General features: G+C 40.8%; 1 pseudogene; it reads left to right on the forward strand.

The window, feature by feature from the left end:
• Positions 1-328: 328 nt before the first annotated feature.
• On the forward strand, positions 329-1,119 carry LOC109680627 (aldo-keto reductase family 1 member A1-like; annotated as a pseudogene).
• Positions 1,120-12,737: the final 11,618 nt, after the last annotated feature.

Consider the following 12,737-nt stretch of genomic DNA (forward strand, 5'->3'; position numbering starts at 1 on the left):
GAGCAGAACAGGTTCAACCTTAGTAATTAATGCAGCGCACTTCATTAATAATGTAATTCACAATAACAGATTTAAACAGTAACCATGTGATCATCTTAATGATGCAGAATAAGCTTCAATAAAATTCAATAACCATTTCTGACTTTTACCAAGCTAGGGATAGAAAGGAACCTACTCACTCTGATACTTCATCTATTAAAAAAATCCATGAAAATATCTTTCTTAATGGTGAAATATTAAGGGATTCATTTCAAAAGCAAGAACTGATGTAGACCTGAGCCTAGGCCACACTGTCCTGTACATGGTCTGTGTGTGCACCAAAGAGGCAATGGCACCTTTCTGTATCCTCCTGCACACTGGGCAGAAGATGCCCTGGGGTTGGTGTGGGGACCTGGAAGAGTGGGCCTGGTCACATGAAAGCAGTCATTAAATAGGCTTTTAGTGTGGACTATTGCCACATTGGCCGTACTGCTGTTTATGACAACGGGACTGAGATTAGGGAAGTGCTGAAAGAGAATGTGGATCCAGACAAGATGCCTTGGCAGGAGCTGTTTATGACATCTAAGCTGTGGAACACCAGTCACCACCCCAAGTATATGAAGGGTACCCCATGGAAGACACTGGCTGACCTCCAGCTGGCGTATCTGGACCTGTACCAGATGCACTGGCCTCATGTCTTTCAGTGAGGAGACAATCTCTTCCTCAAGAATGCTGGTGGAAAGATCCACTTTGTCTCCATCCTATAAGGACACCAGGAAGGCTCTGGAGGCACTGGGGCCAAGGAGCTGGTGGGAGCTCTGTCCAACTTCTGCAGTGGCAGATCAATGACGTACTCAGTGTGGCTTCTGTGCACCCAGCTGTATTGAAGATGTAATGCTACAAGGCCTGGCCCAGAGTGAGCTCATGGTCCACTGCCAAGGTAATTGTTTACAGACCTCTGGGCCCCTCTGTTGTGCTTGGTGATATCCTGATGAACCTGTCCTGCTAGAGGTACCAATGGTCCTGGCACTGGCTGAAAAGTATGGCTGGTCTTCAGCTCAGTTCTTGCTTAGGTGACTGGTCCAGCAGAAAGTGACCTGCATTCCCAAAGAACTTCCAGGTGTTTGGCTTTACCTTTAGTTCAGAGGAGATGAAACTTGGCCATGTATCATGCCCATGATTATGGTGGATGAAAACACAGGCCCAAAAGATGCACTCCTTTAATGACCCTTACTAAGATCACAGTTATTGGCATCTCTTCCAGATCTCCAGCTAAGAAGTACTGTCTACCACCTCCTCCCCACACTCCAAAGAGGAAAGAGGGAGGGGGGGAGGGGGGGAAAAGGAGGGGGGGGGAGGAAAAGGAAGAGGGGAAAGAGAAAAAGTCAGACAAAAATGCACACTACTAAGATTTCCTATTTATTATATTGGAGATAGTTGCCAGCAAGGCATGAAAAAGAAATACAAGGTGTAAGGACAAGAAAGAATGAAATCTTTCATTATTCATCAATAATTTGATTCTGTTTTCTTTTTTTATTAGCATATGTTAATTGTACAAAATAATGAGTTTCATTAGGATGTCTTCATATATGCGTATATATAATGTACTTTGACCATTTATCCTCTCCCCTCCTACCTGTCCTCCTCTCTCTCCTAAATAGAAACCCAAAAGCATTTATACATAAAAGCTGAAGTTAATTAATTTAGCAAGTCTGCAGGATATAAGCTCAATACATAAAACTACTTGGTTTTATAATCTTACCACAAAGAAAAAACAATTTAAAAGAAAGTACAACTGGGGCTCTCCTTCTGATAATGGCAGATAAGGTGAATTTAATTTGCACTAGCCATCCTACTTAGGATAAATAGAAAATTTGTAAAATATACCCATAACGCTTTTTGGTTTGGAGGACAGTAAAATAAACATAGGCAGAAACATAAGAAAACATGGCAAGCCATAGGGATAGGGACTCAGAAGGGCTCAACAGGAAAGGGTGCAGAAAAATCTGGTGTGTTCCATTAATATTGTAATGGTGATCAATGTTAGGTAGAAAAAGGAAGCTATGAACAGACAGGGGCACTCAGCAAGTGTCAGATGATGCTCCCTGTTCCTTGACCTGGGTAGTGATCACACAGGCTTTATAATAATTCATTAAGCTATGCAATTTTTTGTTTGTGTTTTATTTAGCAAGAATGAGGTTTAAAATTGCCTTTTGTAATAGCTACTAAGATTTGTTGCATAAAATTATAACTTTCCATAAAATATTACAAGACCTAAAAAGTGGGAAAACATGGATTTGTTTTTACAAAGACATCAATTTTATCCAAATTAGCATAGAAATTCAATGTAATATAAATCAAGACAAACATGCTTTTATGTGCAACAAGACAAATTGGTAATGTAGTTTATATGAAAGAGAAAATAGTGTGTAAGTCAAGGTTAAACAGAAATAGTGAATAATTCAAGGTCAAACATATTATACATATTATATATATAATGAGAGTGAGAAAGGCAGAGAGACAAAGAGATTCCTAGGAATTGGGTTGTGTGACTATAGGGACTGCTTAAATAAGTCCCAAATCCATAGTGGCAGTCAAGAAGACACAGTGGGACCCCACAAAGACAGGCCAAAGCTATCATCCACAAGGGGGATTTCTTCTCTTTCCTGGGGATATCTGTCCTACATTTAAGGATTTCTAACAGCTTCAATCAGGTTCACCCAGATAATCCAGGATAATCTTGGTTATAGTCAACTGACTAGGGACTTTAATTACATCTGTAAAATCTTTCTCACAACACTTTGATTAGTGTTTGGATAACTGGGCTTACACCACAAACAAGTTGACAAAAAAGCTATTGCAAACACACAAGACATATCTGCCAAAATATGCAAACTTCCCACTATACATCAAAGCTTGTGAAAATGCTACATTAATTTGGACTGTGTGTGCTAGTGAATAGTCCAGGGTGGTGTTTAAATAGAGCAAAGAAAAAGAAACACTCACATATATAGTGAAATCTGAAAACTGACAGAGCTAGCATTATAGGCTGTAAGGAAGAGATGGGTCAGTCAGCAAATGGTGCCGGTAGACCTAGCTGTCCATAAAGAAATTAGTGAAAAAAGGTCTCTATTCATAACACACACACACAGAGTCACAACACACTTGCACACATACTGTCACACTCACACAGTCACACACACTCACACACAGTCAGACACACACACACGCATTCCACCTGGGTTCAGAAATTGGAATGTTAAGAATAATTTTTGAAATATTTAGAGGAGAATTTACTTATGACTTCATAGTAGGGAATGATTTCTTAATGCAAACCATGAAGGAAAACATTGTTATATTTGATTAGGTTAAATTTTTTAAAACTCCTTTTCATCTTGTTTATCAAAGAATCCATAAAGAGAGTGAAAAGACTGGAGGACAATATTTGCAATACACTTGACATGACAATAAGGACAAACAGACTCTAGAGAGCAGCTAAAAGACAGATATAGGAATTTGCCTAAGATGAGAAAATAAAACCTGTGATTCTTGAACAGATTATATATATATATATATTTACACATAATTTGGTAATCACCAGATTGATAAAAATGTAAATCCTTACGGAACCAACAGTAGTCAAGGATACCTAACATAAGAACTTCTATGTTTATATCTATTGCTAGTGTAATTATAAATGGAAACAACTACTTTGGAATACCTTGGTGTCCCCTAGCAAATTGGACATACACATATTCTTCCACCCAGTAACCCTATTCCAAAGATGATAACCAAAGAGAAATCCTGTAGATACCTTGCAGAAGCCATGCGGTGCTATTCATGATAGAAAAAAAATGGATATGCCTTGATGTCAATCAAGAGCAGAATGAACACATCTTCATTGCTACATTCATGCCACAGCACATCACACAGTGGGGAAAAGGAAGGCCAGCCACACATATCAGCATGATGAATCTTTAAAGATATGAGCTGTGTGAAAGAGCAAGGTACACAAGAACACAAACTATAGTTCCATTCTATAAAGTTCAAAACCAGGCAGAACTAAATAATGTACTGATTAGTGATAGGAGCTTGTGAAGTAAAATGAAAAGGAGAAGCAAGGAACTGATATAAAAATTCTGCAAAGCGGTCCCCCCTGAAGAGTGGACACAGAAGGGGAAATCGGGTAAGGCACACGGAGAAAATCAAATGCATGAGCGATGTTTTGTTTCGTGAGCTGTTGGCTTGAAGATGTGTGCTCCTCGTTTCTACCACTGTGCTTTTGAATACACACGTATGCAAACTTTTCGTGTGCACTACACATTGATTGATATAAAAACACATTTAGAGGTGAGGAGCGTGTCTTGAAAGCATGGGTGTTGGCTGATCTCACAGCGACGTGCTGGAGAGAGAAGGGGTCTCCTGCTGCATTCTCAGAGGACGAGGGTGGTGGTGGCCCCATTTGAGGTACCAATTTGTAGTCACTTCACAAGCTGTTCCTTTCTGACTCACTCCTATTAAGCCTCCCATCTAAAATCAAGACTTCAGTCCCTAAACCCTGGGTGTCCCCATTTCTAACTCCATAGCAACAGGAGTATTTAAATCACACCTATCTTGTTGTGAAAGGAAGCCAATTTGCAAATGATTTGTGGCAAGATGAAGGTGATGCCACTCCACTGATTCTTGTCACTCTCCCACCTGTGGAGCCACCAAACCCAGCCGGAATATCCCAGATTGCCAGGTATCTCCCACTAGGGCCCTTAAGCAAACAGCTCAACTAAAGCAAATTCTGAGGGATATTTGATCCTCTGAAGCATTTTGGCTTAAAATGGATTTCAAATCAGGATGCTTTGCTCTGTCTTCTGCATTCCCACAGAGTTCTCACCCACGGAACAGAGTCCCTGCTTCTGTTCACTTTCCTCCTCAAAAAGCTGCAGAGAAAGAGTGGGAAATAATGCACCTTCCCCATCCTGAAATATCCGAAGTATGCGCATTGCGTTATGAAATGCTATTAAAGCATATGAGAATGAGGTCAATCAGAAAATAGGCTGTTCTTAATTTTCTTGTTTTATATTTTTTCACTTTAAAAAAAATAACACCCTCTTTCCCAATACAAACTCAGTTTCCAAAGCACATCACTTTACCTTCCAACGTTCTTTCATTTTGGCAAAAAAATCACTGGGCGTAATAAACATGTAACTTTTCACAGCTTAGAAATATAGGGGAGAAAATTTTAATAGATGTATTGAACAAGCCTTGTGTGGAGAAACAATCAAAACAATGCTATGTTTTAGTTCTCTAACACCCCGCTCTTCGTGAGAATGCAGGCTGATCCTGTGATTTTGCTAGTCACTAATAGTTAATGCAACAATATCAGTGCAGAATTCAGAAATTGTCAGCCCGTCAGAGTCCAGGCAGGCACAGGACACACAGTGCTGCCTTCTCTCCACATGCCAGTGAAACCTGGACACTGCAGGACTCCAGCTCTGAAGAAAGGGCAGACTCAGCATCTCTCACGTTACCAGCTGGCGTTGCTCCTCTGCCTCTGCCAGCTTGTTCACCTGCTTTTGAACTCCACCTCGAGTGTTGAAGAGGGTGGGGAGGAGGGTTTGGCACTCTGGGCTTGCTGCTCTACGGGCTTGGCAACGACATAAGATCGAATAATTCTCTCACTGGCACTTTGGTATTTCCTTTTTTTTTTTTCAAGATGTCCCTCATCCATGTGAGTCTTCCCCTGCATTTCTCTTGAACCAGGCATATGCATCTCCATGTTGGCTTTTTGCTCAAGGTACCCAGGAATCTTTATCTTCTCTCTAGTGAGCTATATTAACTCTTCTAGATGGCCTGCTTTGTTAAGATTTGAGATGACCCTATAGTGCATCTCTCACTTGTACCCAATGTATCTAGGGGAAGACTCAAGACAAATTCTGAGAGGTCTGGTCCATTCCAAGCAGTACTTCTGCCCACCACTGCTGAGCCAGCCTCGGACATCAGATGTCTCAGGACAGCATCAGCCTTCATTCCATGCTGTCACTATACCTCTAAGAGACACATATGTAGCTCTCTGAGGGCCTGCTGTAACCTGTTTTGCAGGGCTTAGAGACCAGGGCAGGTACCCCTCATCACTCCTCCCTGTTGGTCCAGGGAGGGGAAGACCCTCACTGCAGCTTTCTGCACACTCTCCCCATCTCCGGTCTCCCAACACCTCCCACTTCCCACGTGGGAATGGAACTCAGAATTATCCAGCTCTAGCTGCTGAATTCACAATTTCCTCAAAGGATGATGGTCTCTCTCAAAACTTTCTCTGGTAAAGATTTCAGACACAGTTTTCCCTAACATGTTCTACCAAGGAAGAGCAAGTCCACCAGGTCTTTGCTTGTGCGAGGCGCCTGGACACATGACATAAGAGATTTTCTCCATGCAGAAGGTGATCTGGGAAGTGATATTTCAAAGAAGAGCATTGAGATGCCAAGACAAAAGAGAGCTGATATGTAGGGAAGGGTTTTAGGAATAGATATGGGCAGAGGAGTAGGCTGATTAAAAGGAGTAGGGTAAGATTTCACAACAGGTGGGATATGAAGATGAATAAATAAAAGATAAGTAAACCTTGTGCCATACATACTTAGTCTGTGATCCTCCTTTTACCATTCCTAAATGGTCTATTCCAATCTCTGATTTGATAAATACTATGTGTTTCCTAGGCAAAGATGTAAATTTAATTATTAGTAGTGACAGAAGAGGAGTTAGTCATTGAAGCATATACACAGGCTGCTCTGTGTTACATCCCTGCTCATAGGCAGTTCATTTCTTAGAAGGGGAAGAACCTAGAAAGGGTTGTCAGAGAAGGAAACCCTGGAAACAAGCCAGATGATTAAGGTGCAGCAGAAGAACCATGTTGGAAAGGTCATTCCAGCCAGAAGTTTCTGCACAAAGACTTCTCTGAAGGTTTGAGGTGCTTGTAGCATAGGCTGTGGAGGCAGGTGGGGACCCAGGGGGAGAGGTCTCTTATGCTTCCAAGGAGATTGTACCTCCTCCTTTGCAATGAGTAAACACTGAGCATTTTAAGGAGGGGGAAAAAAAAAAAGAAACATACATTCTGTGAAGATCCATCTGGAGTGGCAAGTCAAAGAGTGATGTATGGGATTTTGAAACAGCAAGTAGGGACACCAAGTGAAGACTGCTCTTGGTTTGGTAGTAGAGCCAGATAAGAGTTGCCAATTGAAAAACTACGTGGTAAGATAGGCCATGATGAATTTTATATTAATTAGGATGCTAGCAAAATGCAAAGGCAAGGAAACACAAACTATAATGACTTAAATAATACAAATGTTTCAATCTGTCACATAGAACTCCAATCTTGTGGATGACCTAAGGCAGAGGTCATTCGACTACACCCTGGGGGACAAATCCAGTGTCACTTGTTTTATAAATAAAGTTTTATAGAACTCAGCCAGGCCCACTCATTTCTCTGTTGTCCACACTGGCTTCCCCTCTACAAGAGCAGAGTTGAGTAGTTGCAACAAAGACATTGTGACCAGAAGAGCCTAAAATATTGCTGTCTGACTCTTCACTATCTAACCAACCTTAAGTGTTAGGCAAACAAGAGATGTCTTTAAGTCTCAGGCCATCCAAGACCCCGACTGAATGATGAGCTCAGATATCTTCAACAGTGACCTTCCACACTGGGTCCAAGGAGGTCACTGCAGGAGAGAACATTTTCTGGCTCTCAGCCACACCACCTCACTGCAAAGGAGGCCACTTGGCCATGGCTCCAGTCAAAGTTCATCACTACCACATTTCATCTCCTCCAGGATACATATAATTCACATCGTAACGTCTCTGCAACCAGGATTCATCTCACAATCACTGTCAGCCTTAATTGAAGTTGTATTCTTACACACTTGGTTTTCATCTCTTTTTTTTCCCAGTAATCTAGGAGCATTCCCCACATGAAATGGCTTTAATTAAGTTCTACTTGAGACTTTTTAAAACCACAGTATGGGTTTGGACTGCAAACCAATGTAAGTAACGGTTCTCAAGGGAAACTTCCCTTTCTTCTGTCTCCATCAGTGTGAGACATATTTCCTTCTGCCATCTTTTTATCTTAGTGTGGGGGTGTCTGCTCCTCATTTACCCTTCACAGAGGAGCAGTCTTCTGGGGTCTCGCCTTTGTCTGGAGGTTTCTACTTAGACTCCTCATTCTTGGCTAAGTTTTCTTTCTCAATGGGAAGATAAAATGTGGTACATCTTGCCATACTAGTGTCTCAGCTATTATGAAATATGGTGAAATAGGAGAATGTATACTAGTGGCAGGTTAATCTCTGGTTCCAGGTGTCAAAACATCCGTTACAAGTTTGGTAAGATGGAGAAAATGGTATTTACCCAAACTCTTCTTAGTGAATTAAGAAAAATTGGAATAAACATTTTGAGAACTGCTATACAGCAAAATCTCTAAGGGTCATGAGTGAACTGTAAACTGCCCTCTAAGATATGTGTATGGGGAGTTCATTGCTTGGTGTTCCCTGTGTTGAGTGAGATGTGAACGGTGAGGCACCATGGAATTTCTCCAGATCTTATAGGGGCCCTGGGTGCCAACAGCCTTATCCTCTAAACAATTCAACGTAGATGTAAAATATCCATCACACTGGTCTGTAAACACTTACTGTGCACATGGTGACCACATATCTTGGCATGTCTTGTTGGGAGTGGAGAGATGACATTGAAAGTGAAGGAGATAAGGGTGCTGAGATGTACAGGCAGAAACTATTGTAAACTTGGTTTGTGGCTGGGATGAAGCAGATTTGGTAACTGGAGTCCCCAATTTCCCCAAATTTGACTATTTGGGGAAAGACTTTATTTGAGATATCTGCACATTGAACAAGAAAACAATGAAAAAGCCCAGAAAATGAGTATCCTAAACATAATCTGAGAAATGGCTTTCTTTTACTTTTAAAGACCATTCAATAATCAGTTGAGAATGGATAAAGAAAAAGCAGGATTCCTAAAGCTTAGGTACAAATAGCCAAGTGAAAACATTAGTAGAATCAGAAATGCCTCCAATGTCTGAACGTGTTAAGTGACAGACATCTGTTATCCTGTATGATATGCACATTCTGATTCAGATGCAGAAATGAGGTTGAGGGCCTTGAAGTAACTTGTCAGGGGCACTCAGTAGCCTCACAATTGCCATGCCATATGCAGTGATTATTGGGAACTCAGTAAATGTTGGGGCACTCAGTAGCCTCACAATTGCCACGCCATATGCAGTGATTATTGGGAACTCAGTAAATGTTGGCTAGCTGATTGACACTTCAGCCACATAATTAGGAGTGTGGCTCCAGTCTGAACCTAAGTCAAACCTCTCTCCACCTACCAACCTTCTCACCCGGCTGACGGCTGCTGTGTTTCCATCACTGTGTCTCTTCTTGGTCTTTCTTGGTCTTCAGTGTGTCTCCCACCTCTCTTACTCTGCTCCTTTCTTCACTTCTCTTCTTTTCCTCTGTCCTTCTTTCTTGCTTCTGTGGCCTTTCCTTGATCTAGTGCATCTTCTACAGGTGACCTCAAACTAGTTATAAGCCAAGGAATTACACAGCAAAAAAACCCCACAAAGAAACACAACATCAAAAACAACTAAAAAAGGCATGAAGCATCAAAAAGAAAACAAAAATGTCAGACTTTAACACAAAGATTTATAAACTTTAAAGTCACATAAGTTTAGCAATATACAAACATTTTAATCTCAGTGACTTTCTAGATGTAACTGATACTACAATGTGGTTGTAATCCTTTCTGGCTATAGATTTCTTTCGTTTATTTAGTGTGTGCTACCTGTTTTCCAGCTGCCTTTTATTTCTTTTGAGGAGGAAATTTTCTCAGTTGTGGTGGCCGTTGTTGACCTTCTTCACAATGTTTACCACACCTTCTGCTCCAAATGTGGTTTGGGAACACATTGTCTAGCATAAGCCCCACTGTGCAGCAGACACCTGTATAATATATTGTTTAGTAGGGACAATGGTCAACAGAATTCCTTGCTTCGATGTCAGTACTCATAAACTACCCTGTGGTCCACATGACTGTGTGGAGGAGAGTGGCTATTTCTGTTTACAAGATAACTTTTTGCTATGAAGTGAAAAGAGCACACATGTAGTTACTCAGCCAGCCAGGTTTATTTTTTCCCCTGGCAGAGAAAAGACCAAGGGATGATTGCAATTATTTCAATTTTTGCACGTAAAGTGACATTTTATATAACAGTGTTTGATATACACATAAAATGTAATAGCATATATTTGGCAAAAAGAAAAAGGGCCATGCCTTTTAGGACTTTTCATCAGGATGAAAAGATTGTACTTCCCTATTTCTCCAGCATTGTGTTTGAGGTATGTATTTTTTTTAATCCCATGATTATGATGTGACAAAGAATGTAGGAAATCAAGGAAATATGGAGTCTATATTTGTAGCAATCTATTTTTAAATGGTCTCTGAAAAAAGGAAAATACAACCTCTCCAGCCTTTTGATAAACTAAAACTATTAGTAACAAAACAACTTTCCTATTTAGATTATTTATGAAAATTTGCATTTCTGTAAAGAATTCTGCTGACTCCTGTCCCTGTTAAACAGATTAAAATATTTTTATATCCCATAACAATATGTCATACAAGCAAATACAATGATTCACACAGTCCTGCAAGGTCAAAGGCCTTCCCTGAGTTGGAAATTAAATTATGTAACCACCAGAAAGAGAGGAAAACGAAACTAACTACTTCAGGCTCACAAGACAATTTTAGGGCCTTTGGATCAGGTTACAATTTAATTTAAAAATCAATGATTTCTAACCTCTTCTCATTAGACAAAGTACATATTAATAAGGAGTAGAAAATCTTAGAAATTATTAAAAATTGAATAAATTCTCAAAAAGAATCGTGTGTTTTAGATGACTGACGTAGACTAACACATCTGTAGGGTGTTCTGTACTGTACAGCCTAAATTCCCCTTCAGTACTACGATGCTCAATGCCTACTTGTTGACTGCCTTGGGTGCTCACTGCTCAGCCTCAGTCCTTCCCCAGGAACTGCCCCCACCAGAGGAAGCTGGTTGCCCAAGTCTGTACCTCCTTTCAGTGCAACTCACATGTAACTACTGGAGGGTGGGATACACAGGCCTGCCCTCTTACCTCAGTGGGGCTTCTCAGTTCCCCACTAGATTGGTCAAAGCCTCTGTAGGAATTGCATTGCAGTTCAATTTCTCCCGCAGCCCAGCCCTGCTTCCTCACTCTGCACAAGTATTGCTCTGAGCACTCCCTATAATCTTCCCACACATAAATCTCCATCCCAGAGCCTATTTCCCAGAAACTCAATTTATAGAAACAGTAAAGCAAAAACTGAAAGCAAACTCTCTTCTACAATAAGTTTTTGCCTAGCAATCATGAAACAATCACTCTAGTTGCCATTTGAAGGTTGTAAAGAAAGTACTTCAGACAGTGTAAATTAAGTAACAAGCAGTCACAAAGATTTAGAAACAATGTACATTTGTTCAGAAGAGTAGTGCGTAGAATCTAGGATGTTAATAGGTAAGTTTATCTCAGTTACAGGACTGGAAAATCCTCAATCTCGTAGGTTGATTCTATTCTGCCTGAAATGCTGTAAACCAAAGAAGCTTGCAGAGATCCCCAGAGATTAACCCAATGTGATACACAAATGTGATGGAGAAACCTAGACCAAATATATGTCAAATGGCAAAGAAAGTGGGGATCTCTACCAAACACTCTCCAGTTTGGGTGAGGCTTCCCCCCTTGAGTTTTTAATCAAGCAGAAAAAAAAAACTACATGCAATTCTTATTCTATAATACTATGTTATCTTCCTTCCCAAAGTGCAATAGTCATTATGAAACTACATTTCCATTTCAAAGGTTAATATTCACCATGGGCCTTTCAAGTAGGCACATTTATTTCCTCTTCTTTGGTTATCAATGTTGTCCTATTTACAAACCTAATTTCCCTCTCATCATCACACCTTTACACTCCATCAACACAAACACCCACTGCATCTCACTCTTCCCTTCCTGTCCTGTGACACAATTTCTTACCAGTAGAACTAAACAACAGCTGCTAGCTGGCAAGAAGCTTCCTAGAGGAACCATTAGCCCTTTGTGACTTTTTTCAATTTTATGCTTCCCTCCCTATTCACTGTTATAGCCAGAGGTTGAGGCTGGGGGAACCAACTGAAATCTGGATTGCAGGAGCTTACATTTCTACGTCTCTGTCTCTCTACCATTAACACCCCCAACTTTACTTGATCTGAAGAGCCTTGTAAGAACTGGGGTTGGGGCTGTTCCTAGCAGTGGCAGGGTGGTACATTGGACAGACTTGACCTCAAGCAAAAGAGCAGCAGCTATGAGCACGTTGATCATACAATACAAATGAGGATTGTGTCACCAGGCTCAAAGTGTTTTGAAAATAAAACTGAACTGAGCTAGTGCACACAGTGCAGCCTAGAGAAAGCCTGATGGATAATACTGGTCACTGAGTGGAGGAGGGCTTTTATCTCTTCTTGACAAGTTGATGATAGAACCATACAATTTTAGAGACTCACATCTAACAAACACAACATGGAAAGAAAAACATCATAACCTTACAGCAGGAAGACCTGCTTCTGTCTTAGACCCTTGCAGAACGACTGGCTTTTGGTTTTGCCCTCAACTTTGTCCTGGATCAGCCTCAGATCTGTGAGTTTCATCCTGATGGCCAATCTCCCCTGACCA

This window comes from Castor canadensis, chromosome 8 (assembly GCF_047511655.1).
Source record: "Castor canadensis chromosome 8, mCasCan1.hap1v2, whole genome shotgun sequence".
NCBI classification, from domain to species: Eukaryota; Metazoa; Chordata; class Mammalia; order Rodentia; family Castoridae; genus Castor; species Castor canadensis.